General features: G+C 44.9%; 1 protein-coding gene across 1 annotated transcript in view; it reads right to left on the reverse strand.

Annotated features, from left to right (window-relative positions):
• ELK3 (ETS transcription factor ELK3) overlaps positions 1 to 24,604 on the reverse strand; it is a 63,943-nt gene extending 39,339 nt beyond the window's left edge. The window contains exon 1 of the mRNA XM_037513830.1: positions 24,264 to 24,604. The gene's annotated coding sequence lies outside the window, so the exon portion shown is untranslated. The remainder of the gene's footprint in view (positions 1 to 24,263) is intronic.
• Positions 24,605 to 24,891: the final 287 nt, after the last annotated feature.

The following is a 24,891-nucleotide window of genomic DNA, read 5'->3' on the forward strand; positions in this document are numbered from 1 at the left end:
CTCTCCATTTAAGGGTCTCACTGTTTCTTTGATTCTAGTTCCAACCTTAATTTATTTTCATTACGATGACGTTAAAATTTCATCTTTGACACACATTGTTTTCACATACAGTCACGCCTCATGTTCTAGCACACTTCTTTCTGCCTGAATTTTTGCCCCCTCTGGGTACAATGAAAATAAGAAAGATTCTTTTTTTTTTTTTTTGTTTCCTACTATGTGGGTGGAGTGGGCACTCACAGTCCTCACTAAGCTGTTTTAAGGGAAACAAATTGATATTTCTGTGCACCTGCATTTTTAGACTAAGCTACACACCTGCTTTAATAATGATACCTGCTATTTATTGAGCTCTTACGATGTGTGAGGCACTGTCTTATGTCTTGGACCCAACTTCCATGTGAGTGTGTATGGAGGTTTCCTTACACCACAAGCAATTCTTGGACCCCAACTGGAGATCTACCAGGAGACAGTATCAGACCCCACAGATCTACCAGGAGACAGTATCTATCATGAGACAGTATCTAACTTTGGTCAGGGTCTCCTATGACCACCGCAGAGGCCAGTTGCAGCCTGTGTGTATGACTGACTAGGTCCAGATCAAAGGTTCTCACAATCCCCTCCTCAGGTTCTATTAATTTTCTAGAATTACTCACAGAACTCAGGAAACCCATTTACTTACTAGATCATCAGTTTATTAAAATAATATAACTCGGGAAACCAGGCAGGGCATACCTTGCCTTTCCTAAGATACAGTATGGAAAGAGGGCACAGAACATCCATGCCCTCTCCAGGCACCCCTTCTCCCCCAAAATCTCCACATATTCATCCCGGAAGTTCTCCAAATCTCCTCCAAACCCCAGGAAAATAAGAAAGATTCTAAAAAAGTGATGAGGAATCTGACCACCCGACACCACCACCAAACATATCAGCAACTCCCCCAAATCAGTCTCTCGCTCGCCAGAAAAAAATATTCAAGTGACTTTTTTTTTTTTTTTTTGGTCTAAATGAATTCCTTCATGCCTAGAATCCCTAATAAGTCTTAACAGGCAGGTACAATAAAGTCCAATTTATCTGGCTGCCAGTAGAAGGAATGTGAGTGATTCAGACAATACACTCTGGCTCTTATTAAATAAAAAGTTCAAGAAAGTGTTGATACTTGAGATTTATGCTTCATACATTATTATGCAAACGGAGGCCTGCTTTAAGTTAAAAGGTTTCATCAGTCTAACCTCATTCCACAGACTTGCCACAACTCTGCTTAAAATATACAGACCATAGGGGGAAAAAGCTTATAAATCTTTTAAAAATATTCCCCAAATCAAATTCTTGCTAATCCAGAAAATGCTTCTCTGTCCTGTTCTTCTGTCCAGACCTGATTCGGCATGTATGAATTTTATCGGTTATTAAATGCCATATTTTGTGCACAAAGGTCACCTTTCTAGGTGAGGGTCAGTCCACGTGTAAAGACATTATGCTTTTGCAAGAAGAGGTGGCTGTGGGCCTTTGACGCCTTCCACCTCAGTCTTGTTCCCTGCAGGGCCAAGTGGCCTCTCACTGGTCTCTCACCATTTCTACAGGAGCTGACCCAAGAGGACAGTCACAGAGGCCAGGGAGACCACTGCAGACCTCTCCAGAGAACACAGCTGCCTGCTCTTGGGACCCATTGCTTCCTTGCCTTTGCCAGGGAAAGCCTCGATCGCTCAGCACTGGCGCGCAGTCAGCTCATGTAAGACAGTTTGTCAAATCTGACTAGTACACATACCTCCTTTGAAAGGAGGAGGGGAAAATGAATAGGTTCCTACCGCAGACTCATTATTTTTATTAAAATGTTTATATGATCCTCCTTTAAACAACAAAACTGGGTATAAGGTCCTCAAGTTGCATAATTCTTACATAATGAAAAAATAAAATGGACAAGCAAGATGCATTCCTTCTATCTCCCCACACCCTCCACCCCCATGGGAATGAACCAATGACTTTTACATAACAGGTGAGTTATTGAAACTCCTCCAACGCTCAAAAAAGGTCATGGCAACCACCTCTCCAAAGCTGCTGGTTCTTTTGAGTCAGACGTATTTATACTACTGTCTCCCATCAAGACTCCATTCTCTCCCCACTGTTTTCAGGTTTGGTGGGCTTGGGGGTTGTCTGCTTTATGCCAAGATATCATGTGAACCAAAGTGATGAAGACCCCCATCTGCATAGACCTTGCACTCCAGGTGAGAACACGGCCCACCTATAACCCAGAGTGACGACTCAGTGGCTATGGGCTGGGGAACAAACAGGGCTGTAGAGAGACATGGTCAGTGCAGTCAAGGGAGGGGGTCTGGGCCAGTGCAAGGGGAGGGGGCGAGGCTCTCATCAAGAAGGTAAGAGCTGGAGAAACTCCTTCATTAAAAAGTAATTTTCGGGCCTCCCCGGTGGCGCAGCGGTTGAGCACAGGGTTGTGAAGCTGCCCGCAGCCTCTGCAGCGCCGGTTCGATCCCTGGCTGCTCCCCGGCCACTGAAGGAGGGTCCCACATGGCGCGCAGACCTCTCCTGCCACCCGCTGCTCCCCTCAGCAGTATATTTTGTCAGTCTGCCTGCTCTGTTCCCCGATCTGGCTCTGGTGAATTCTCTCACCCTCCTGCGCTTCTGACTGTACCCAGTGCTTGTATAAATAAATAAATAAATCTTTAAAAAAAAGTAATTTTCACGGGCTTCCCTGGTGGCGCAAGGGGTTAAGCACAGCACCATGAAGCAATCCGCAGCCACTACAGCACCAGTTCGATACCCTGCAGGCCAGGGAGCTGACCCACATGGCGCAGCAGACCTCTCCTGACTCGCCCGCTGCTCCCCTCAGCTGGGTATTTCAGTCAGTCTGCCTGTTCTGCTCCCCACTCTGTCTCTGGTAGATCCTCTCACCCCCCACATCTCTGGCCTGTACCCCAGCTCTTGTATGTATAAATAAATAAATCTTTAAAAAAAAACTTAAAGAAGTAAAATATTTCAAAAATAAATAAATAAAAAGTAATTTTCAAAATGGGTAAAATCACGACACTCCTACAGATATAAACATGAAACACATTAAAGATTTTATTTTACTCATTAATCAAGGAGAAAACTAGGCAGACATTACAACACGTTCAAAAAAGAATCCATATAACAGAAGCATTTGCTGATGAGGAACACTGAGATGAGTGCAGGAGGGAGGCCACCCTGGGGTGGGAGCCAGGATGACGGAACTGAATTTGCATATCTATAGACAAGAATGATTTTACTATCAGTTATCTATAATTAACCCCGAGTTGTAAAATAGCTTCCATCATAAAATGAGAATCACATCACCGAGAGAGAGGTTTTCTCTGGAAACTGGAACACAATTATTTTCTGCCTTTTGCAGCAGGTGAGGCAAGAAATAGCTCTAGTTGGAAGGTGATACAGAGAGACGGAGCAGACTCGGGCACCGGACACCCTGGTTCAAATGCAAGCACAGTTCCGCTCTGGCTGCGGGGCTTCGCTCACCTGCTTTCACCTTTCCATACGCCGATGCCCTCCAAAGTAAAATGGGAAGAATGATAAAAATAAACTTCTCTCCCTTACAGAGCTGCTGTCAGGGTTAGCGACCATGAGTTAATAATCGTGCATTTGAACTCACCTGCTGCAGGTAAGTGCTAGTCAAATGTTTGCTAGTATTTTTTAAGCACCAAGGAAAGCACTTCACAAAGCATGCTGGGTGGCTTCACCTGGCCGGCAGGTCTCATTTAGAGACGGCATCCACTCTGTGCTTTGCTCATTAAGCAGGAGCCCCAACATTGGCAATGAAAAGCGGGATGTGGGGAGCACCAGCTATTGAGTGACTGGTTATAAGGTGACTTGGAATATGCTTATGTTTCTGCTTTTTCGACGACCGCCAAAAGAACAAAATGGGTTTAAATTTTGGCAGAAAATTCAGATCCCAGAACAATATTCACTGACTCCAGTTTACGAGGCCCTGGTGAAAAATGCTCATCCTGCAGCCTCCCATCCAGCAAAGACCACCCTAGGGTGCTCACCCTTCCTTGGGCTCCTACACCCATCAACCCTGTGGCCCTGGAGGGGGGAGGCCAGGCAGGCAGGTGAGGGCTGCAGGGTCACCTGAGAGAAGAGCAGGCACTAAAAGGACAGCAGACTGACTACAGCAGCTCAGGCTGCTGGCCATGGAGCCCACGTGGGGACCCCCTGCCTGGTTGGGGCAGCAGCTGCGAGGTAGACCGGGAGGGGGTGCTCCGAGAGTAAGGAGCCTGTCCACTGACCCAAAGAGGGAGACACACTTAGACTGACTCTGAGCAGTGACTTTCCACCCTGGCCCGCTGTTTGCAGCTCTTTTGTTCTCCAAGCATGCACAGAACACCGGAAGTTCATTCACTTCTCGGGCTGGCGCCTGGAAAAAAAGGGTGCTCGAACCTGGCGCCCTCTGCACCATTCCAGCTTTCCTGCCTTGAATTCCCTCCCTCCGGTCAAGGGCACTAACTGCCTCTGGCCCCGGGGGTCTAATAATCACCCTGCACCACAGAAGTGAAAGCTGCCTTTCACTTTCCCTGCATGCCCACAGTGAGAAACAAGACCAACACCCAAGAAGGGGTGAGCAGTAACATACAGCAGCCTCCAGTACAGGGAGCAGGACCCAGAAGCCTGAAGCTGCCCGATACTCCCAAATGCAAGTCACTGGCACTTGTGCACACGTGCAAACACACTCAAGGAACAGGTCCTTGGAGGACTTACAGTGCCAGCCATTTGTGCATTAATCTGGCCTTTCCAATTATAATTATTTCCTTATCTTTGTTTTCTCTGTACAGAATAGGTATCATTAAGCCTTTATATACACACCAAGCACCTTCCCTGCATTATCACACTGAATTCCCAGAACAGCCCTATGAGTGAAATGCAGTTAGTGTCCCCATTTTGTAGATGAGGAACCTAAGGCCCAGCTGGAGAAGTCTACTCAATGGGACCAACATCGATCACTACACTCTGCTGTTCACCAGTCTGAGTATAGATATCAAGAGTATAGCGACTTGCATCTGTCACTGTCACCATATCCACGTGTGATCAGTGAATTCTTCTCTTGACACCAGCTGCAGGAGAGGAAGCCACACAGCACAGGACCATGATGACATGGAGCTACTGCAGGCTAGCTTTCAACGTTGCAGAAAATGCATAGAAACCTGGAATCTATTGACTTCATTGAAAAAGATGAATTAAATGTGACCACAACTTCAGAGGGTAAATGTGGAAATTGGCATCTAATGAAGGATTGAAGATGAATTCTAATAAGTGGCAATACTTGCTTCACTTTGGAGGCGTGTTAAAAAGTTAGTATCATGAGTCTGCTGCAATGGGATTGAAAATCTTATTCCATTCCCATCAACAGACCTCTGTGAGGCTGGCTTCTCTCCCTGGAGTGCAATTAAAACAAAATCTAGAAAGTTTATATACATTTCCCCTGCAGGGAGCATTGTTCTCTCCAAGCTAGATTAAAATGGTTAGTTAGGAAGAAGCCCATTTACCACTTTAAAAGTGAAATTGACAAACATGGTGTCTGTTAAATGTGTGCTGATGGGTACATTCTCTGGGAAATCTCTATTTCACTTACAACTTCTGTGTCTGATTACAATGACTAAATGACAAAAAGTTACTGGGATTAATAATGATCGTCTATATTAATTGCTTTTACATGCATTTTCAATAAATATACTTTTTTGTACTTCTCCCACTATGTTTATTCTAACTATATTTATTAAATGTCATTTTAGCCCATAATTCTATGATAAAAAAATCAGGGCTTGTACTTTGGTATCTTTGGTTTATTTTTTTTTTTTACCTTATTTCCCTAGTAATTTGTTTTTATTATACTTCACAAAATTACTAGTTCACAATGTGTTGGAGGATTTAAAAATGGGTCCTTTCACAGCACTGGATTGAGAAACGTTTTTCTGGGACGTTGACTTGGTGAGCACAGCCCTTTGTTTCGCTCCTGATTATCATCTCCAACTCTTAGATGGGTGCCAGGTCACAGTAGGTGCCCAATAAACATTTGCCAAGCAAATGAAAGAACAAACTGAGGTGAACACATGGCACAGCCTCACCAGGCTGTAATCCTGCCTCCCACCACATGCATGGAACTTGCACTATTAGGCTGGTTGGAGAAGGTTTCCTTAAGCTGGGTCAAATCTGAGAAGGATGAGCAAGCAGGCAGGGCAGGCATGGGGAGAGCAATGGCAGAGACCAAAGCAAAACCAGCATGAGGACCTGGATCGAATGGACCTGCACTTTTCCCAGAGGACAACTTGGCTCTGAAGAACAGAAAATCACCCAAGACAGGGGTTACTGTATTCCTTCAAGCTTCATCAAGCCTCCAGCAGCTGCCAGGCTGCCTGGGGGTGGGAAGGTGAGGTCTACTCCAGGGCAGCCAGTATCCTCTTGTCCCTGGAACCTGTACCCCCAAGACAGACTCACAGAGAAGCTAATGCCTCAGAGGCCATCATTTTGCACGAGCCTGTGGACCCTAGTAAGTCTGCATTTTTAACAATAGGGATTTGGGGTATATAGACCGTTACTCCAAACTGTTTAAACTTCAAGCCCCATAAAATCTGCTCTGCCACTCAGAATGCCCCTTCCCTTGATGCCTCTTTACTCCCCTCTTAGTCTCCTTATTCTCCTCTTGGAGAGGGCATTCTTTCTGTCTACCACAAGGTGGCACCAGACGTCCTATTGTGAGTTGAGGCTGCACAGACTATGCAAAACATGAGGTTTTTGCTTCCATTCTTAGAAGTCGAAATACCCACCTATTTGTTCTTTTTTCTATTGATGGCAACCCAACACTTCTCTCTGCATGTTCCTGGCTTCATTTTTAAAATTACACTGAGGAGGAAGTTAGGGGCAGAATGATCCTTGGTTTTCTCAAGTTTGTATATTGTGGGAACTTAAGAAAGTATCCACCTTAAAACAAACATTAGAAATGAGAGCCCAACGAAAGGAAAAAACCCTACATAAGAAATAAACAAAGTAGGTGCTCAGTAACTACATGTCTTTTTGCTTATTTTTGCATGGTTCAAGAGATGAGGATAATCTACATACTTCATCCTGAAAATTCTCTGAAACTTCTTTGTAGAACAGCATCTACTAATATGTATGTGCCATTATATTATTATGTCCAAGAGAAAGGACAGAAATCATGTTACCATACAAAACAAACGCTGTGCTGAAGTCAAGGAATTGGGAAACAACACTTCATATTATTTGAGGTCTGTAATAAATCAGCACAGAATAATGTTAAGGCATTAAAAGAACAACATTTGATAATTAACTGTTCAACCCCTACAAATTCCTAAGTCTTTTTAAAATTGTTTTTGGAAAGTGGAATTAAGATTAGTGATATTTATTCTCAAGAGATTTTAATTATTGTTAACCATTGCATGTGAAAAATGCTAATCTGTGCTGCAGAGTTCAAGTCCCTCAAAATTCTTTATCTATTAATAAAGGTTTGTGTTCTCATTCACACTCTGAGTGTCTACAGATTATTCATTTTTCTAAAGAGCAAAGCACACAGGAAAAGAGAGGGAAAGTAGGTATGGCTCAGCCTACTTGTTTATCCTTTACAATTTGTAATGTTTTGTAACAATCCTTCCATGCCCAGGAGAAAGAAAGATAGGGGGGTAGGGGTAGGGAATCACCAATAACCACTCTAGCGACAACATATGTTTTCATTGCATGTGTGATCCAGCCCTCCCCCAATCCCTTCCTCCTAAAACCCCTATTGTCTCTGGATAAATGAGAAGTAATTCATTGGTGACTTTCACATGGGCGAGTTTCCTTCAGAAAAATAAGTGGATGGCTTCAGTGACCCCGGCTGGGAAAGTCTCTTTGGGTCGTTTGACTCCCTCCTCCATCCTACTTCCCACACCACCCTCCACTGCCAAGCCGGCCTTATCTCACCCCCATTTTCAAACCAGGCCCACACCTGGATGGAAAGGAGCTGATGATGCCCAGTGGGATGCCTCACACCAGTACTTCTTCCATCCCTGATTTGGCCAGTCCCCAAACGTCCTGGGACAGAGATGGTTCTTCCTGGGCTTGGAGAAGAAGCGGCAATCAATCGACAGGTAAGCAAATAATCAATTGGATGGCCCAGAAGCACACACCTGTTTCTCTGTCTCTGAGAGAGACAAGTCAACTTAAATAAGATGGAGTGTGGAAAAGCTCAGTGTCCTGTATGCATTAAGCTTCAACAGGGCTTCTGACTGGCCTCCTAGGAGGCCTTCAGCGGTTTCCACAAACAGACCTATTTATTATTAGTCTTTGTTTAATTGGTGTCACCCAGCAATTACAATGCAGCACCCAGCAAACCACAGACATCCAACAAAAAGGGGTATGGTATTGGCTCTCAATTTCTTTACCCATAAAGTAGAGCTTGATCTATCTGATCTCAGAGACTCTTCTCTTGGGGGCTAAATAGCCCAGACAGAATCAGTTTCTTTTCCTCTTTTCCTCCCCAGGAGAGAGATGAGCTGTTGACTCCTCTAGGCCTGCATCTCCCCACATGGCTCCTCAGGTAGCCCCACAAATCAAGGGTCCCATCTGTGGTCTCCAATATTCACATCTCCATTTAATCTCTTCTTTGAAAACATCAGACAAAATTTTATTGGGCAGTTAAAGGAACACAAGCCTGCTAGATCAAAGCAGCCAACTGGTCACCCAGCTATCCCAAGCAAGGCTGTTGTTCATTACAGGCCCTCGGTTAGCCACATCCACCTCCCTCGTATATCAACGTGCCCAGGAAATAGGCTGAGAAGTCAGGCGCTGCTGGGGAACCTCGTCAGGTAACCAACTGTATTACAAAAGCAGACCCCATCTTGAAAGATGAGTGGGGCTGCAAACATCAGAGGTTCTAAAACCGAGACAGTCCCCAAGTCCCCCCCACCTGCCACTCCCCGAGTCTCCGCGTAACTGATCCTCTGCTGACAGTGATTTTTTTCTTTAAACAGAGGGGTTGTTCCTTCCCAGACATTTCTGGGCTAGCACCCTAGCACTCGCTTTCTTTGTCATTGTTTTGTTGTCCGTGCTGTTTGCGCCGAGCTTGACTCTGGCTGGAAGCACGTTGCCCTTCAGTTCTCAGACTCAGTAACATGTGGCTTCCTCTCCTGCAGGTTGCAGGCAGGAAACTGGAAAATGGGCCAGGAAACCTGGCCTCCTACATCTGCCCCACTTTGTAATTGCAGCTCTGGTTTCATTGTGCCTGTGTGTCAGCTCTGGTTAACCCTCCCCGCGACCGCGAGCTCTGCTTGCGGAGAGAACACTGCTGTTCTGATTGCCCGAGAAAACACGTCCAGGCGTTTCCTCCTCCCCAGAGCGATGCACTCAATGAATTCAACGTGGAATAAATACTAAGCAGATAATCCCAGCAGCAGCCCCTTGGATCACAAGAGGACCAGAGAAATGATTCTTAGCCTCCAGGAAGTCCCCAGCGAAAATTCAAGACGATTCCATAATACCGTCCGCAGCATTAACATCATTACTTGTGGTCCAAGGATGCCTGGCGAGTTGTAGCGTGCTAGGCGTTGATAAATAACATAGGAAAATAAGCTATCGTCAGTACGATCACTATAATTTTTCTCGTAATGATATGGTTATGTTTCTTAACAGTGTCACCAACTATTAGCTTGAACTATATGATCGGAATTTGTTTTATGGGTCAAAACCAGTCAAATACCAGCCATCTCATCTAGTTACCCTAAGGCATATCATATACACAAAGAACAGTCATGTGTGCTTATACACAGAAACACACACATACCCGCCCATGTGTGTGTGCGCGCGCACACACACACACACACACACGGGGAGACATCTCCAGGCAGTAGTTTCTTCCTCTTGGCCTATGAGCCCCTTTTGAGAATCAAAAATTCTCCAGAGGATAAAAGATATATTCATACAAAATACACATAATGGGGCCTCCCTGGTGGCACAGGGGTTAAGTCTCAGAGCTGTCAAGCTATCACCAGCCAATGAGGAAATGAGTTCGATCCCCGGCCAGGGAGATAACCCACACGGTGCAGCAGACCTCTCCTGTCTTGCCTTCTGCTCCCCTCAGCAGTGTATTTCAGTAGATCCACCTGTTCTGCTCCCCACTCTGTCTCTGGTGAATCCTCTCACCCCTTGCCCGTCCCCCCCCTCCACCGCTGGCCTACACCCCAGCTTTTGCATGCATAAATAAAATAATTTTTTTTAAAAATACACATAACAGAGTTTGTAAAGCCATGGAGATAATTTGCAAATCCCCAGTAAAGAGTTGCATTCTAAAGGAAATATTAGCCCATATCTGCCTCTACCAAGAACAGAACATACATTAAAAAAAAATTTTACCTTCTTTAAATAGGGGCTTTTTTTAATGATAACATTGGATGAGCATTTACTATGTGCCAGGCATTATGCTGATGCTTTAGACACGCTGTCTAAATGTAATATTCATGAGAAAGTAGAGACACTATTGAAAAGGTGAAATAAGACACTCGTGGCCACAGGAGAAGTGTAGACACAGGACCTGGTAGCCAGGAGCACCTGGCTCCAAAGTCCATGTTCTCAACCACCATATACATTCCCCAGCAGCGGCTTCACTCCTTCCACACACACCCACTGCTGCTAAGAGGAAACTCTCAGAGGCCGATACAACATCCCCACCAGGAGTGAAATCAGGAAATGTCCTTGTTTGTTTCTGCCTCCGCTATAACCACTTGTTCCAAGTGGATAGACTCAAAGGTTTGAGTCCATCCCAGCACCATCACTTTTAAAGCAATTTCTCTTTTAAAAAGATCACATGTTGGTTTAACTATGCTGCAGGTTCATGCAACACTACGTGATCAATGACTGAGACAGGATGGGAGAAGCCGTACCTTCTAGAATTAGCTCCTCCTCAGCAGAAGAGATTCGTCCTTCACTCGCTGTGCATACACAGGATAGTGGGACGAGAGGATGAAAGTCAGAAATGAAAGGTCAGTGACCTAGCCCGAGAGGGGCGTTTCATGTAACCACGACTCTCGAGAAACCCGCACATGTGAAGGGGGCAGATGGGAAACCCCAATCATCAAATGGCCTCGTAGTAGCTGGCATGACACCCAGCACCCAGGACCCAGCACGGGCTCAAAATTTGTCTTTTAAAATCAAACACCTCTGGGGAAGCCCTGTTTTGGATTCTAAGAAAGCAAGCCTTGTGATTTCATGGAGGCTCACAACATGCACAAAATGCTGTTTTGCAATCAGCAAAATTTACTTAAAATCCTACTAAAAAGCCTTTAAATGTGAGCTTCAATGTCATGGGTTCCCTCATTTCCAGTGGGTAATTTTTCTCCCATGCCACCCTTGATCCTTCTATTCCATCTATGCTTTTGAATGGAAAATCTCTCGCCCATATTTTTGTACTATTACCATTAATAAATTTGATCATTTGATCATTGGAAGGCAGCACACATCAGTTCACCCTGCAGGCCCAGCTAAAGCAGGGATGTCCACATGTCTGTTTCAACCCCTTTATCTGTAAAACAGGAAGAGGTTCAGCCTACTCTTGCCTACACGAGAGTTTGGTGAAATGAAAAGACTTTACAATGAAAAGTATTTTGAAACTAAAAATTCATAAGCGATTCTCTTGATCAATATGTTGTGTAAATGATCTCTAAAATAAGAGTGGGGTGATGCATTCAGTTTCAAATAAAGCCTTTACAGAGAGATGTTTAAAGAGCTGTGGTTGCCTTAACATCAGAAAATGTTTACTTGCTCTGGTACTTTGTGGAGAGAGTTCTATGAAACTCGAACATAAAGGGATGCTTACAAGACACTTCCACTAGGATGAAACCATAATCTTTCATAGAAACTGGAAAGGTTCTGCAAGCTAAATAACAAGTCAGGGAAGGCCAAAAGAATATACCCGGTGTCCTAAGAACATGTTTGCATGATATGAAATGATGGTGGTTTTTCCACATCCAGAAACTGAAACATTTCCTGCCAGAGCATCCTCCAAACCCTCCTATTGTGTTGAAACTGTAAAATCATTCTAAATCAGGACTTCCTCCTATTATGCTCAAGGGGCGTCTTTCTGGGAAGGGTAGAGCCAAGGCAAAAGGTAGGAATTCCTGCAGCACCACCCAGTGGAAACATCAGAAAAAAAAAAAAAAGCAAGATAAAATAGGTTTAATAAAAGAAAATTCATGTCTTAGCATCTCTTTTTTCCATCAATAGCAACTGGCAATGTGTTTGGCCTCACAAGCCGCCACCCACACCAGTGACAGTCAACACTGCATCCGGCCGACTCTGCTGCACATGCACACACACTGCGCTGACACCAGGGCCAGGGAGATGGTGCAACCCCAGGGAGAAAGGCTCCAGCAGGGCAGGTGCAGGCTGTGACACCATCCCTTCCTCTCTGTAGCATCCCCAAGGGAGCCTGGGGACCCAGACAGCTGCACAGCTGTGCTCTGCAGCATTCTGAGCCTGGATGCTGAGCCTGGCAGGCAGTTCTGGACAGAAAGGTACCATCTGTGCACCATCCTAGCCCTGGGCCTGGCCACCTCCAACACCTGCACAGCAATTCTACTTCCTTGTAGCCCAGGGAAAGAGTGGGAGCTTCTTCCTGCCCTCATGACCCATCCCCCCAGCATACCCCAGTTCCCTCCTGTGGGTACTGCTTCTGCTCCCCTGCCCCCAGAGCCACTGGGGGAGCCTCTTCACAGGTTGATTCTGCTGTTCTCGATTTCATTCACTGTCATCATCAAAACATGTCTTCCCCTTAATATCCTACCACACACACCCATCCACAACTGCTTCTCACGGGTGCAGGCATTTGGACCACTGACCTCGGGAACGGGATGGAGCCACAGGAAGGCCCGACCCTGAGTCCAGCTTTCCTTCACAGAAAGCCCTGGCAGTGGTCTGCAAGAGGGAGAGAAACTGGAACTCCCATCATGGACAGAACTTAATAATAAAGCATCATTTCTTCAATCCTTTCTGGAAGGTTAAGTCACTAATGAAAATTGTCCCGGGTGTCAGCACTTCTGGGAAAGTTGTATTTCCCTCTTGCTGAAGTAAATCCACCTAACCATTTTACATGTCTTCCTAAAATAGCAGACTAAGGCAGAAAGTGATACCAGTTAGCTGATCTTGACATTGTTTGGAAGCACAGGATGGGCGCTAAACTTTTATCATGTGTAGCCCATTTGAACTGCTGATATTTACAAATGGCTACTAATTTTATAATTTTTTTCTTTTCCTGTAATTTAACACCTGCCCAAATGTGTTGGTTCCTGGCAATGTCCAATGTTAGCTGGATAATAATGACATTAGTCTTTGGGTGTAATTATCTATTGCAAAAACGGGTATGAATTATGAGCATAGATGATCTTTTCTTAGATATTTCTGAGAAGCACAAAGAGCCACCTTCCAGGGTAAATCTCCTTACCTAAGTAAGGAACTGGACTCTGTCAGGTTCCCAATGACCTGTGGTCACCTGAGCTTCCCTGCTTTTCTTTGGTGCTCTTCTTAGCAAGTTTTTCATGGAGATTCTAGGTGTAAACACCTATACATAAATCTGGTATGATAATATATTCTCCTTGGAAGGGATCTATAAAGAAACAGTGACTCTGTAGTCGTCAAAATATCATCACCTGCTCATGTGGTGGACATCTGTGGGAGGCTTGAGCTGAGCCGAGAGTCACAAAGTTAGGACCAGATCCTTCTGGAACTTTGCTCTGTTCTGATGCCTGTGTTCCATGCACATGTTGGTCCATATTAAATCTAACTACACATGATGACTACGGTGTCAGATGCAGTGTATACTCAATTTCCATGACTTCTAATGAAGTCCTGTTGAACATGAAGCAAAAATAAAATGGCAAGTGAATGGTGTCTCATTTTTCACTGACAGGTCTACTTGAAATCAAGCCTCCTGACTTGTAGACAAATACGGTCAGTGGGACATATTCAAATATCTTCAGTGGAATACTCAAGTGGAACACTCTGGTTTCTAAGACAGCTGATGCAAAAATAGACAGTGAGTGACTTCAAAACCAAATTATCTTCTCCCTTGGCTTCCTATGAGAACACCTGTTTTTCATTACAGTGAACACCTATTTTTAATTTAACCCCCAAAATGCATGAAAGAAATGAACAACATTGAAACTGTCATCGAGTGAATGGAAAATTTAGTCTTCATGTCTCCTTCCACAGCCCCCCAACAGCCTCTGAAGAGGTTGGCTGCTGGTGGTGTTTGTATCAGACATCAGATACACACCCCAGAGTGTCCCCACGAGCCTTAGTTCCCATTCAGGAATCTGCCCTCCACGATGTTGACTTGGTTCCTTCTCAAATGTCACATGCAACTTGTTGTTCTACTTACTCGTCTAATAATTGCTCAATGTGACTAGATTCACTGTACACAGCTACAGCCAGGTCCTGCTTTTTAAATGCCCTCTGCCCCTTGCCAAAGAAAATCTCCCTTTCTCTATTTAAATCATCTGGGACATGTAAGATCTTCTAGGTCGAGGTCTCAAAGTTTCTACTTTTCTAAAGACAAATTAGTGGTTCTTAATATTTAGGTTAAAAAAAAAAAGCAAAGGATGTGGCAAAGGCTGGAGGAGGTTGCTGTTCTTGTGGTTCAGCTCTGATTTAAATCAAAGCAGGACAAGGTTCTCACTGGGAGCGGCAACTCTGAGCTTTGAGGATTCACTACATTCAGGTCATTTTCTTTGATTCAGAGGCTCTTCTAACAGCATATGCTTCTGTCATGAAAATAATTCACTTTGTTTTAAAGAAAGGTTTAACACTCTTCAAAACTGCTCTATTAATTCAAGCATCATAAATGGAGAATTAGGAGTGAGGCCACTGAAGTGACTATGGAAGTGAATTAAGGGAGGCAGGGAATGCCCAGTGGCTGAGTTAACTACCCAAGAGGGAATCAGCCCATCCACAGACATGTCTGCCCTTCGCTAGAAGCTCAGCTGGGATGTGACCCTGATCTCGGCCTGGAGTTTAATCAGTTCCAATTCTGATTCAATGTCCCTGGAGAATCTGGAGCTGTTTGTTCTAAAATACATTAAAAGGAAAAAAAAAAAAGCCATGTTCCCATCCAACATCCCCGGTCTACAATAACCAGTACCTAGGGCTTAGGAGAGGTGCAGGGACATCAGCAGAGTGACATCCCGAAGAAAGCTCATGAGTCCTAGAGTCCAGAGGATTTCAAATGCCTCCTATAAATATCTGGGTTCCTTCTTCAAATGTTCATCATGGGGCTTACTGAAATGAGCAGTAATCACAGCTCTCTCCTTTCCTGAAAATCATATTAGTAAGCCCAGGTCCTCTCCTGAGATCTCACCATGAGACCCTGATTTTTGGGATAGAGAAGTTCTGCAAACACTGCCATATGCTCCCACCTCCTGCACAGAGCTGCAGTTCAAACCCTACATGAGAACAGTGACTCTGCAAAAGGAGCAAAAACTGGAGTCATAAATTGTCCTGGTCTCTTAGTTTCATGCATCCCTCTGGTAGTCTACATGGCATGCGCGCGTGAGCGCGCACGCGCACACACACACACACACACACACACACACACACACACACACTCCTCACCCTCCAATGCTCATTTCTCATTTCAAATCAACACCAACAACAAAAGCTTGTATTTTAGCCTCTAAAGGTAAGCCTTCCATTTTTGGGCATTTGGGTTGTTTCCATAGCTTAGCTATTGTAAATAGTGCTGCTGTAAACATAGGGGTCCAGGTGCCCAAAAATAGATGACTGGATCAAGATGTGGTATATATACAGAATGGAATATTACTCAGCAATCAAAAAAGATAAACTCATGCAATTTGCAGCAACATGGATGGAACTGGAAGGGATCATGCTCAGTGAAATAAGACAGAAAAGAGAAAGAAAAATACCGATGGTCTCACTCATAGCAGGAATTTCAAGGTAAGCCTTCCAAACTCCAATAAGGGAACACTGGGGATGTCACATTTCCAGTTTGCTGAGTATTAACCAGGGAAGTGACTTTAATTATTAGTGTTAGAAAATTGTTCTAACACCTCCATTTCCTGCTTAAAAGGGCATTTTAATCTTTCTGATAGGTAACATCCTTCTGAGGAGAGTGAGAACTTACAGGTGCAGATGGTATAGAAGAATGCCAGCAGTTAATTCCCTAGAGAGAATTCCTGCCATTACCCAGAAGTACATCTGCAGTGAATTCCAGAGCTTGTTCTGTTATTCTTGTTATGGTGGCAGTAATCTCTTTCCTGACAATTAAGTGTAGCAAGAAAAATCTGCTTACTCATACATACTGGTTAATCAAAGTTTAACGATCCACAAACTACTCCTTGGCAAAACCCAGGTGAAATTAACAGCAGCTCTTGCCCTCCTTCACCAAACACAAACTAGTTCAGTCATTCATCTTTTCATTATTACAAGGCAGCATCTTTTATTATTTTAAAACTCAATTAAAAATGTCATTTATTAATTACAAAATTATGGACAAAAGCTATACACACCCACATTTTAGGGTAAGTGAAGAAGGATTTCACTTACAATGTCAAATTCTTTTTTGTGTTTTATGGCATTTGACCCAAGGGAACTATGAAAACTTGAGCAGTTGAAGTCTTGAGAAAGGACTAATGATGGTTGCTATAGATTGGTTCGTTTGATTTTGGAAAGAACTTCATATTGAGATTCTTTCATACTGTCCTATGAATTACCTGTTACTCAACCATTCTTAGTATAACTCTGATAACGACAATAGGGCTAAAACTTTGTCCTCTGGGATACAAGCAAACCAACCTGATTTCTATATATTTATGGTTTTGCAAGTCTGGAGGACAAAAACTCTGGAAAAAGATAGACCCTCTAGAGAGGATCTTCTTGGCTATCTTTAATTTAACCAAGATGATTGCTTGTTATTAACAAGCAATTTACCGTGTAGGAAAGAGTTGGCTTTGTGCATAGAACAAAGTGCTTTATCGAGTCCAGTGGTGACTATATTGATAGGTTTTTTCCCCCTTCAAATAGTTTTAAATCCAGTGAGTGCCAGGCATTGTATAACATGATGGGATAAATACGTGAATGAGAAAACCAGATGCAGGTCCAGAGGAAGCTTCCAGACTGAAGTGCACCACAGATGTGAAACACATCACAATATATACATGTGCAGGTACCCCTCACTATCTGAAACTAATGGATTCAAGGTTTTGGACAGAGACTTTGGATAATGAGGGCTATGGTGCTATTGAATCTCCTTGGTTCCTAAGTTTTGGCTAACAAATATTAATGAATGGACACCATCCCTACCTCTGAAGATGAATATCTGGAAAACTATTCGGTACCTGTGTTTGGATAGTAAGAATTTGGAGCGCAAGAATTCGGGTAATGGAAAAACCTGTGGCAAGAACGCTGAAGGCCTGGGAAGGATGAATGTGAGAGAGCCTTCCTTAGGCCACAGCTGGCTGAGCTGGGATCGAAGGATGACTACAACTTGGTTAGAAAAAATGAGGCAAAAAAAACAAGGGAGTGGAAAAGACAATTCCCAGGAGGAAAACCGGCAATTTGGAAAGACCCAGCGGTCAGAGGGCTCACTAAGCACTGGAGGAATTGGGGAAAGCCAGGTTGCAAGTCACATCAAGGACTTTGGTCTTTATCCTAAGCGAAGCCACTGGTTGATTTTAAGCAGAAGAATGACAAGGTGGGATATGAGTGGACAAAAGGGAACGTAAGATCCCTGAGCTATGGTGGACGTGGATGGGGAGCATTTTCAAAGACTAGCCAAAGAAACGAGTAGGAAAGTAACTTGAAGATCAAAATCCTATCTGGGACTGCTTAGCACCCACCCGGAGACTGTCACTGGTACCCCCCGAGAATAAGGTGGCTGTGGGTCATTAGACAAGATGGTGCTTGCACAAACATCACAAGAGGAGGAAAGGAGGCCTCCCTGGTGGCGCAAGGGGTTAAGACGCAATCTATGAAGCTATCTGCAGCCACTGCAGCACAAGTTCGATCCCCCACCAGGGAGATACCCACATGGCGCAGCAGACCTCTCCTGACTCGCCCGCTGCTCCCCTCAGCAGTGTATTTCAGTCAGTCTGCCTGTTCTGTTCCCCACTCTGTCTCTGGTGAATCCGCTCACCCCCCCATACCTCTGGCCTGTACCCCAGTTCTTGTATGCATAAATAAATAAATCTTTTTTTAAAAAAGGGGGGGAGGGAAGGAAGCACACAGCTAATACTGACCATCTCTGAGTGTTCCTTATTCAATAAGGAGCCAAGACAGGATGGAAAGGGACATTTAAGAGGAACCACACAGTCACTTTTGCCATCACAAAACAGCAATTTGTTTAAACTTTCGTGTGTGTCTAAAAGTTGGCTGCTTGAAGGTGACAGTAAAAATTCACATTTTCACAACTATTAGAATTCAAGTGCTTTATTTCAAAGTAGTATATCTGACTGAAAAGGCATTGTTCAGCTTCTCTGAACAATCACTTTATCATCCAGACAGAGAAACTGAGGCCCAGAAAGATTAAGGGATATCCTCTCAATGCAATCAGTTTAAAAAAAATGGACTTTTTTCTTGCAGCACTTTTGGTTAGCTTAAGTGATAGTAAATAACAGAGAAGTTTTTTTCTCATCATCAGGAGGAGATCCACATAGTCTAGTGATTTATTTTTAATCAAGCAGATTAAATTAAAATACTGTAGTATTTTATCAAACTGTTCTGGGGTTTAATAATCTACAAGGGAGAATCATAAAATTTCCATAATGGAGTTATATTTTCCACACAATAACATTTAGGATCAGTTTCATGCCTCAAATTAAGGAACAAAAAGACACCCAGAGCCTTGGATTCTTTATCTAGTTGCTTGGAATAAAGAGCCTCTAACCTGATCAAACAGTCTGAGGCATCAGATAAATGAGTTTATGCCTACTCCATCAGTTCCACCTTTATACTCAGAAAATTAGGAATTGTGTTTAGATAGAGTAGCTTTAAAAATACTTATGAAACTAGTTGTTTAAAACTTTTTAGAGCATGTATGCGAATAAACTCACCTTAGTCCAATCTGAATTAGAATACATTAGTATAACCATCATCTTAATTTCTTTAAAATACACAAATAAATCTCACAGTCAAGTTATAAAATAATACCATTTAACTCTCAGAATAATTTAATAATACTCTCTCCAGGAAATGTAAATGAAAAATGTGCATATAAAGCAGTCACTGAGTTCATGCCTACTGGTAATTCAAACCAAAAATACAATATTTGAAAGGACCTTAGTTCAAAGTTTATTTTAAAACTGCTGGCATATATGTAAGTTTCCAGTAATGGATGAAAGGTCATTTTTATTTTGGCTAAGGATGGGAATCATGGAGAGTTAGATTTCTGCATGAAATAGTTAAAAAACTAAATGATAGACCACTTTTGAAGGACTTTAGGATTGCTGACAAAAGGCCACACACACACACACACACTCTTCAGTGTACTGGGGCTGAATTTTCCTAGTCTCACTGCCATGGTTTCAACCAAAAAGCTGAATGCTCACAGTTAAAACTGGCCATGGGCAACTGTAATCCTGAGCTAAAAATCTCCTTAAAACAGCAATTCAAAGTGTGGAAACTCCACTGGTAGGAAATACAACAGTAACAAATAAGAGTTATCAAAGTGAGTGAGAGGCACCTTCCACCCCCTTATAATTAGCTAGGTTCAGGGTATATTTTTGGTTTAACTTAGTTTCTCTTTTTTCATCACTTCACATTCTATTTTGATGTGTAGTGCCCTGGCTTCCTGTTACTACATCTCGATATTCTACTGCAAATTATGACTCATTCTTAAATCATACAGAAACTCATCAAAATCCCAAATTTCACAGCACATATGAATTCAGGCTTTCAAGACGGCAGCATTCTTAGAACATTACTTGGAGCCACAGAGACAAAAACACTGAACAAGTCCACGTAGAAATGATGTCAATCTATTGTTGAGTCAACACATTTATTAGATCAATAAATACAAGCTCTCTGTGTGGTCATTTTGATTTTAGTACTAGTTATTAAAATGTGTTACATGATAGGTTAAGTGAAAATAAGTTACAAAATAGAAAGCACAATGAAATTCCAATCAAAAATTTAATGTGTGCACGTGTGTGTGTGTATATATATATATATATGTATACACACATTGGCATGTTAAAAGTCTAAACTTACATATATCAAAACATTAACAATGGGATCATGGCAGATGTGTCATTTTTTTTCTTTGTGGTTTTCTGACTCTTCCTAAGGTGATTCACAACTATTTTTAATAACAGGGAAAAAAAAATCTAACCTTTAGAAAATACTGTTATGCTAGTGTGATCTCAAGTATGTTTTAAATCCATCTACAAAGGCTAAGGGGAATAATCGATAATGACATTAAAAAAAAAAAAAAACTCTTGCCTGAAATAGACAGACAAATCTGACAGGAACTGAATCCTATATTCAAAAGACCATACCCACATCACTCCTGTGTGTGTGTGTGTGTGTGTGTGTGTGTGTGTAGGCGTGGGCATGGGTGTGTATGTGTACATAGGAGTGCATATTGCTACAAAAGGACCAGAAACCAGCTGTCTGCAGCCAGGGCACAGCCAACTGACGGAGAACCCATTTCTTTTAAAGTTTAATGAGGAACCCTAGGTCTGGGAAACAAGGCATAAATGGCTGAATCATTCCCTAGAAATGGAAAGGAGCAAAGCCATTAATTAGTAAGCAGTACCTTAATATTAGTGGGGGGTGGGGGAAGAGTCTACTCCAGAAAGTCACATTCTTGGACAATATTTTTACAAGTGTTTTGGGTTTGTCAATAGGTAATGTTTTGGAACATTTCACAGCACCATATTGGCTTCTGAATCAAAAATATAATTGGGTAGCACAGAACACAGAAAATTCAATATTTGACAGCTAAGAAAGAAATCTTTTAATTTATGTACACTGCCTGGAAGTCCTTTAAAACCAATTTCAGGAAGAGATTTAAGTTCCAAAAAGTTATTACAAATATAAATTTCAATAGATGATCTCAGAATTACATTTACTGTTTATGAGCAATTTTGAATTATTGAACTTTTTAAATATGAAAAAGAGTTCTTCAGTGAATGTTTAGAAAACTTTAAAATTCAAATGGGGTGCTGGGGTGGGGGGGAGTGGAATCACTTCTCTCCCCCATATGGGCTGCAGTCATTCTGGTCTAAAAAGCATTAGTACCAAGTAAGAGAGATTCAGAAATGGTTTAACTCAGCTCACAAAGGGGCCACCAGCACAAAGTCATCCACATCTCATTCTATTGCACACTGCTGACCAAAGAGAGAAAATCCATGCATATTGTGTTACATAGGGCAGAAAAGGACAGCTGATCACATGTATGCACCCTATTCTATTTGTTGAATGAACATATGAAAGAACTATCATCATCATCATTAATGTAAATAAGTTTCTCAAGCTGGGCACGAATGACATTCTGCCCTGAAGAATTCTCCATAGGGGTCTATCCTGTGCACTGTGGATTGTTGAGCAGCTTCCCTGGCCCCTTGGCCACTAGACACACCAGCGCCCCCTATAGCCATGACAACCAAAATGTCTGCAGTTCCCTGGGGGGCAAAATTAACTGCAGGCTGAGGGCTCTTGATCCAAATGAATCTTATGCATTCCAAATAGTAACTTACTGGAATGAGGAATTCTAATTATCTCCTTTTTATTTTGAAGGAGATGCCAACTGAGAGGAGACTATTTACAACCCCCATGCTCAAGGAATGCTCACACAGGATAAGGTCAGCTTCTTCGGAAAGCTTTTTCCCCCATATCTATTGTAAAGTTTGTTATCCTACTCACAGCTTTCAATGCAATAATTTATTGAGCACCTATCCTGTGCCAGGCACAGTATTAGGGACATCCTGTACTCCTGTCCACTGACTCACACCCTGGTGGGGTTGGCTGGGCTGTTTTTAGGACATGCTTTGCCACCATAAAAGAAATGCCACGACCTTAAAAACCCTCAAGAGAGCACCAAGGCCTCGTTAATACAGGAGCCCCACAGTTCCAGTTGGGTTCTTTAAAATTCTTTACCCTTTTTAGTAACTCTACACATGTCTAACATTTAAAAGTTGAAAAAGAAGGGGGGGGGGAATACCAGAAGACCTTGGATATATTTAGCATAGAAAGCCCATCAGGGGTTTCTGCGGGCTGGGTCATTACTGGAAGCTCTAAAAACACTTATGACAGTCTTCTTCTCTGGATGACCCACGTGTCCTCCCAAAACAATTGGTGATCTTACAATCTCCACAAATTGCAACTCATCACTGACCTTTCCCAAACAGATGTGTGTCACAGAGCTAGAAAGAGAGAGAGATCAGAGGGTTTTGTGTTTGGCAATATGGCAATAAGGTTCAGGAATCGATTTGAGGTCATCATAAACAGAAGCCTCCAGCAGTCTGACCAACTCCTGTCTCCTGCTTCACTGCCTGACAGAGACTGAAGCACAGATAGGAGTTGGGTGAGTTTGAGACTGAAGCACAGATAGGAGTTGGGTGAGTTTGAGCCTCTTGGGCAATAGAAACTTCACACACACACACACACACACACACACACACACACACACAAAGACACACAATTGGGCAAGAAAAACCTGCAAGTCCAAAATCCAAAATGGCCCAAGTGACTTCAAAGTCTACAAGCTGCGGCCCTGAAAAGGTTCCTAGGGAGGCTGCACCTCTAAGTAAATAAAGCCGTAACTGGTACCCCTCACCAGCCCAGCGCAGGGCTCCGGGGCTGACAGTGGCTGCACAAAACCCCTCCTGTGCAGAGCAGCGGAAACTCCTAATGAGATTAGTTGGTGTGTGTGCAGACATTACTTAGCAATGACTAAAGGGGCTCTCTCTTCCTGCAGCAGCCAGTGGAAAATTCAGGGAACTTTTTTCCCCCGTAGCAGCAGAATCCCTTTAACCCTCTCCCCAGCCAACTCCAAAAACAACTCAGCTCCCCCCAACCCCTCCTCCCCGGGCTGGGGTGCTGGGGGGCGTTAAAGACCCGCCCGGGGGCTTCCAGAACAGGCGGGTGGGAGCCGGTCGGCGGGGCAGGGGCGGGGGACCCCTCCAGCACTACAAAGGAGACTGTAAAAGGCACAAATACATAAACCTGAGAAGGAGCAAACCACAGTTTCTTTGTGAGCTCCTCCAGTGAGTCATTTTCAAGATGCTGTCTGCTGCCAGTTTCAAAGCGGAAGCGCATGGCAATTAGTCTTGCCGTTTCCAGACAAGCCAGAAACTCTCCCGACACTCGTTGTTTTTTTTTTTTCTTTTCTAAAAAGCCCCTTTTGCAGTTTCTGAAATAACATTTCTTGCTCCCACCCCCACCCCAGCCGAACTGCAGCTTGTCCTGAGGACGATTTGGGTCAGAAAGCGCCCCCAAACCGGGACCTCTTACTTTTCTTTTTGAACCCCCCCAACATTGCAATGTTCCCCCTCCCCAAAAAGTTACAGTAGCAGCACTGCAGGCCAGCAGCCCGGCCCCCAGTGGAGAACCCCTGCCTGCAGAGCTGGGGGCGCCAGGACCGGTCCCTGCCCGGTGCCTCTCCCCAGCCCTGTCCACGGAGCTCGGCGGCTTTTAAAGGTCCGGCTGGGCGCGCGTCTGGGGCGAGGACCCGGGCGGGGGTCACCTGCCGAGCGCAGTGGGCGCAGCCCCCCGGCCGGTGACTTGGCCCGCTCGGCTCCCCGCCTCCCTCTCCATCCCTGCGCCCCTCCCAGAATCCGAGCACCGGCGCCCTCGGCCACCCCGAGGGGAGCCCCCACGGGCAGGTCAGCGGTGGTCCAGCAGCCAGGCACGCAGCTGCTCCCGCCGCGGGTCCTCCCGGGGACCCCAAGTCTCGCCGGCCCTCACCCCCAGCCCCCCGCAGCCTGCAACCGCCCCCTCCTCGGGCTCTCCGACCAGCCCCGGGCGGGGTGCCGCGGGCGCGGGGTCTCCGCCGCCCCCGAGGGCGCGCGGGCGCACGGCTCCGTCCGGCCCGGCTGGCGGGCGCGCGGGCGCGGGAGCATCCCGGCTGCGCCCCCTCCCGCGGGCGGCCCCCACCCCTGCCCGCAGCGCACCCCGCGGCGCCCACCGCCCCACCCCCACCAAACCCAAGAAAAGAAAGAAAAACACCCAAAAACCAGCCCCCTCCAAACTTTGCAACTGTCCGAGCAACAGGCAGAAACCCAGCAACCTACCCAGATGTGGGGGAGCCTTCAAGAGCCTTCTTCGGGGGAATTTCTAGGAGGAACCGGGCGAAAGCCCCGACTTTCCATGCTGACAGGCGTCTGCAGACGGTCTGTTGCTCTTGTAATGAGATCCTGATTTTTCCCCTTTTTTTTTCTTTCTCTCGCTCCTCTTTTTTTTTTTTCCTCCTGTGTGTGTGAGAGCAGGAAGTTGGAGCAGTCAGGCCGAGCCGGCTCACTTCCTTTACTGCATTATTCCCCAGGCGGTGTGCAGTCTGTGTAAACAGGCTTTTCCGCCCCGCGCCGCGCGCCCCGGCCGCGGCTGTGCGCCGGGACTGGCCGCCGAGGCCCGCGCATACTCCGCCGCCCCGGGCCCCCGCGCTCGCCCCGCACCGCCCGCGCGCCCCGCGCCCGCTGCGCGCCCCGCTTCCTGCTCGGCCACCCCAGGGGAGGAGCCTCGGGACCCGCTGCGGCTCAGCCGGGCGGCCGCTCCCCTCCCGGGAGGGGGAGCGAGGGGGGCCCCTCGGCTCCAAACCCAGACCAGCCCCCCCCACACCACCCCAGGCTGCGGCTGGAACGGGGATCCCTGCTCTCCCTCCACCCCAGCCTCTCCGGGGTCCCCGCGCTGGGGACCGCGCTG

Source organism: Talpa occidentalis, unplaced genomic scaffold, assembly GCF_014898055.3.
Source record: "Talpa occidentalis isolate TD23 unplaced genomic scaffold, MPIMG_talOcc4v2.1 talOcc4.16, whole genome shotgun sequence".
NCBI classification, from domain to species: domain Eukaryota; kingdom Metazoa; phylum Chordata; class Mammalia; order Eulipotyphla; family Talpidae; genus Talpa; species Talpa occidentalis.